Source organism: Hemiscyllium ocellatum, chromosome 4, assembly GCF_020745735.1.
Source record: "Hemiscyllium ocellatum isolate sHemOce1 chromosome 4, sHemOce1.pat.X.cur, whole genome shotgun sequence".
NCBI lineage: Eukaryota > Metazoa > Chordata > Chondrichthyes > Orectolobiformes > Hemiscylliidae > Hemiscyllium > Hemiscyllium ocellatum.
In genome coordinates this window covers 16,046,813-16,051,646 of record NC_083404.1, presented here as the reverse complement: position 1 = coordinate 16,051,646, position 4,834 = coordinate 16,046,813, and the positions used below count along the sequence as shown (strand labels likewise).

Here is a 4,834-nt window from a genome sequence, read left to right as displayed (position 1 = left end):
AACGTATCTACACCAATCTGCATAGTCACTTTGGTCGTACCTTAGGCAAGACAGGGAAAACTCTGGATAAAAGCCTGCACGTTAAACTGAAATCTTGTCTTCCAGATCATCTTCCACTATCCCTCAAGATACAGCTCACAACTCTTTTCATGCTATTTATCATTCACTAGTATTAACAAATGCCACTGATTAAAATGATCATATTCATATATTTAAACATAGCTCCATAAGTTGAAAACTAAAATTGAGCAAACAGATGACAGCTCAAACTTGCATATCCAGATTGCCATCATAACCATATCATGATCTTCAATGCAAAATTAACTTTTTACAGATCATACCCTTTTACCTAATGACGGTAATTGTCTCAGACAGACCCAGGTATACTGATCAGAAGAGTTTGAAGGACAGTGGTTTATTTTCCTTATCACTCCATAAATCACAAATTAAATGAGAATTAAAAACAACTCTTTGAAAAGTGAAAAATGTGGAATTCTGACAAGCCAGATCACGACATCAAAATACTCTTCAACAAGTACCACCACTCAGGCAGGCAGAAAACACAGGTGACCTCCAGCAAATAGCTGAAACCTTGTGCTTTCCAAGAAGTATTCAAGCATCAAGTGATTTGCTTCTCGAGATTCTTGCTCTCTGCCACTAACCTTCCACTTCATTCAAATGTGTGCGAAGTGTGCCAATGTGACTGAAAAATATAAATAATTAAAAAGAACAATGTTTATTAGAGTCAAGGCATGCAGTATGTTTCAATAGGGTATATATCCTGCAAAGTGAAACAGGAGCTTTCCCCCACCCCCTGAATTTACATTCTATTCGTCATCTTTGTCCTTGGCACCAAGTTGCAGTATGTGAGCAAATTCAATATCATTGTAATTGCCTTGGTATCAATTGGTGCTTCATGAAAAACTTCATCCGCCTCCCCATCAATAAACCGATCACCCATTGTTGTCAACAAATCTCTCAAGTAGTCTTCCTGGACATAACCTGTTCCTTCTTCACCAAAACATGCATAGGCATTTCTGATTACATCTTCAAGGTCTGTCCCATTCAGCTTTTCATGAAACATAGTCAAGAACATGGTAAAGTTGATAGGCCTTGGAGCTTCATTCATCATTGCCTGAAGGTATTCATCATTTAGGTCCTTTCCAAATGAAGCTAACGTGTCATGTAAATCTTCCTTATCGATGAAACCATCACAGTTCTGATCAATCATGTTGAAGGCCTCCTTAAACTCCAGAATTTGTGACTGATCAAACCTGGTGAATACGTTGTTGTACGCTGAGGGCGATTCTTGGTGGTCTTTCCCCTGGTTGGTTCGCTCGACATGGTGGTTAGGTATTGTATCTCACAAAACTCCTGTTGACACTTGGTACCTCTCCTGCTCCCTTAGTAGTAGACTCATCAACGTTAAAGGCATTTAAATGGTCATTGGATAAACATATGGATGATAATGGAATAGTGTGGGTTAGATGGACTTTAGATTATGTTCACAACATTGAGGGCCGAAGGGCCTGTACTGCGCTGTAATGTTCTATGTTCTCTCGCTCACTCTTGCTACTTCATTCCCGCTCCCTCCACCATATTCCCACATCACTGACCCCACATCCCCTCTGTGCTGCCTCCTCACTCACTTCAAACATCTCCACATCGCATGCACCAGGTAAGAGCTATGCCAAACACTTGCATCTTACTCATTCTAACCCTTTATGTCATTACAGGAGATCCTATAACAGGGTGGAACAATAGTGTGCAGGTTAGGAGGAATGGGATTGTGCCTGATATCTGTGTCCTCACCCCCAAAAGGAAAGGATACTCACCCTTATGGGAGTAGGCAGGAACCACTCTTGCGAGGGTTCAGGAGCAACACCCAAATCAGTAACACTTGTAATTCCCCTGCAACAGTTACATTTTAACCAGGCGTCCAAGTCTATGACTAACCAGTGGTTACAACATCTTCTGCCTCTTATGCACACATCCTCCTAACTACCAGCTTGCCTCCTGCAGAGGAGAATTCCTCAAGCTCCCCAGGTGACAGCGCAGATGTAATGGAGCGGCCATTGTCTACACTGCCTCCTGGAACTCCCAGCAGCACAGTTGAGGGCATCTCAGTGGATTTTATAAGGGTGTGCAGTAAATTCTATACACTGACAGCACCAAGGCTGTTGGTCAGAGGACTGTTGGGGACCAGGCGCCTTCTGAGATTCCTCCAGGTTATGACGTTATCGTCTCAGTCTTGATGGACCTGGAGAGGCTGTGGCAGGATAGGACTCTGTAATCTTGCTAATGAGGAACTTCATAAGGAGGAGAAGCTGCACTCCTTGCTGAGGTACTGGAGTGTTGCAGCCTGTTCAGTGATGCACTACCTGTTGTCATCCAGATGCAGCAGCAGTACAGTCAGCCCTATAACCATCTGACTGTCTCCATGAAGATGCTGGCAGCTGGAATGGACAGACAGGTCCAACACCTTGGGGCTGTGGGAGAGTCAACAGCACCTGCACTCCCCTGCCCCACCCTTTGGTCCTCAGTACTGAGGCTAAGGCAGAAGTGAGACTGGGGAACCATGACCATTGTCTTTCTCCTCACAGGGAGAGTGGATGGTGCCGCAAGGAGCCCAGCTGAAGTAATAAGACACTCACAGGCCCCATTTTAGACTCCAGTTAGGAAAGATCACCTCAATCCTATCTGCCCCATCTCTGAGCCTTGAACGTTCATGCCAAGGAGGACCACTTAGCATGCCCTTCAGCACGTCTGACTTGCCCAGACACAACTTGTCCTGGTACACTGCAAGCAAAGCATTAGGGCCAATGGGCACCACTGTTGAGCAGACCCCCTCCATGCTGTTTACAGAACAGGGAAGCTCAGTGTATCACAGCAGGAGGGAGAGGAAGAGAAACCTCTATTAATAGCATTTGCGTTGGCAGCTGGGATCCTCAAGTAAATAGTCTGTGCAGCACATGATGTGGTGGAAATAGTTTTTGTTGAGCATACAAAATGATGTACATAGATTTTTGCTGCAAATAAACCATGTAATGTTGAATGATTGGTATTCAAACAATGTTAGTTCACTTGATGTTACATTTCATAAACTTTCGAGTTACCATTCATCTCGTTATCCTTGTGTCTTATTTCCCGTAGATTGTCCACGATGCCCTGCAGCATCACTCCTTGGCCATTAGCAAGGTACAATGGTTGGGATTGTATGATGAGCACCAAATATACCATGTGGGAGTAAGGGTAGCAATGCGTGTGCATGGCCGTGGATCATTCTGACACCACTCCCCAAATCATTGCCTATATTTTGGCTGAATGTGTGCACTGGAGGGATGCTGCAGGAGGCCACGATGAGTGGGGGGAGGAACCCAGAGGGCTAGAGTGATGAAGATAGAATATGTTGCAAGAGAACAGGATTCCAATGTGGATGCCCAGTGATTACTTGCAGATGCAAGCCCTGGCCTTCATAGGTCCCCTCATTTGTGCCACCCACAATTGAGTTGTCCTCCTCAATATTGTATTCTCTCCATGTGCTTCACAGTTGAAGTAACAAGTGGCCAGTGGCTTTCAGCCTCAGCATTAACATATGACTGACACCCCAACCATCACCTTTTCTTTCTCCAAAAGCAAAGTACTGGAGAAACTCAGTAAGTCCAGCAATATCAATGGAGAGACAGAGTTAGCATTCCAAGTCTGATCTCCTCTTTAGAACTCACCCTTTCCTTTCGAGGTGCTCATTCTGTCAACCTGGTACTTCTCAGGACATCGCCCAAAACACATGCCTGCACCCATCAACTGCCTGTCAACAATTGCCCTCAGCCTCTTACCCACTTTCCTCATAATTCCTGCAACAGAGTGACGGTATAACTATGCCCGCTCCCTCATGTGACGTGACCTACCTGTGGCAGCTCTCATCTGTCCAGACTCCTGGTTGGTGGATACATGTCTGAAAATGTGTTGCTGGTTAAAGCACAGCAGGTTAGGCAGCATCTCAGGAATAGGGAATTCGACGTTTCGAGCATAAGCCCCGTCGAATTCCCTATTCCTGAGATGCTGCCTAACCTGCTGTGCTTTAACCAGCAACACATTTTCAGCTGTGATCTCCAGCATCTGCAGACCTCATTTTTTACTGGTGGATACATGTCCCCTACTGTTCCTCTGCTCCTGCAGCATGGAGGCATGGTTTATATACCTTGACTGCATAAACTAGCACTTGACTGGATGCCTAAACATGGCCGAAGCCTGAGACTGGTATGTTGACTAACTGTGCTAGGCACCCCCTAACAGGCACATGCCCCATTGAGTTCACTGTGGGCTACTCCATGACTTTCAGACATGTCTGAATGTGCTCTGGAAATCCCACGGAGGCTGTGTGGTGCAGGTGCTAGGCTAACATCCCACATTGACACAAGGCAAGGTTCATGCACCATTGACTGAGGACTATTGCACAGCATGGCTACCTGTCTAGTTGTGTGTGCCAATTGGCAGTGCAAGGCAAGGCTGAGTAGGGCAAGGAATGCATGCAGCTGGTGTGCCGGTAGGTACCAGGTAGATGCATGCTGAAAGAGCAAGGCAGCAGCCATAGCAGGCCCACATTGTGTAATGGACTCCTTTCCCTGTACTGATTTTTCTGGCTAAGAACACTGGCAGTCTGCCCTTGCAAAGCCAATGCATTGAAGGATGCCAAGATGGTGGCAATTCATTCTTGAATGTCAAGTGCCAATTTCATGGTGGATGGGTACCTGTGGCTGGTGCTCATTGATTATGTCTTACTCTGCAGTTTGTCCTTCGAGAACATGGAGGAATTTTGGAGCAAGTGGCAAGT

At 45.6% G+C, this 4,834-nt stretch overlaps 1 pseudogene; it reads right to left on the bottom strand.

The window, feature by feature from the left end:
• Positions 1-827: 827 nt before the first annotated feature.
• Positions 828-1,356, bottom strand: LOC132815301 (myosin regulatory light chain 2, smooth muscle minor isoform-like; annotated as a pseudogene).
• Positions 1,357-4,834: the final 3,478 nt, after the last annotated feature.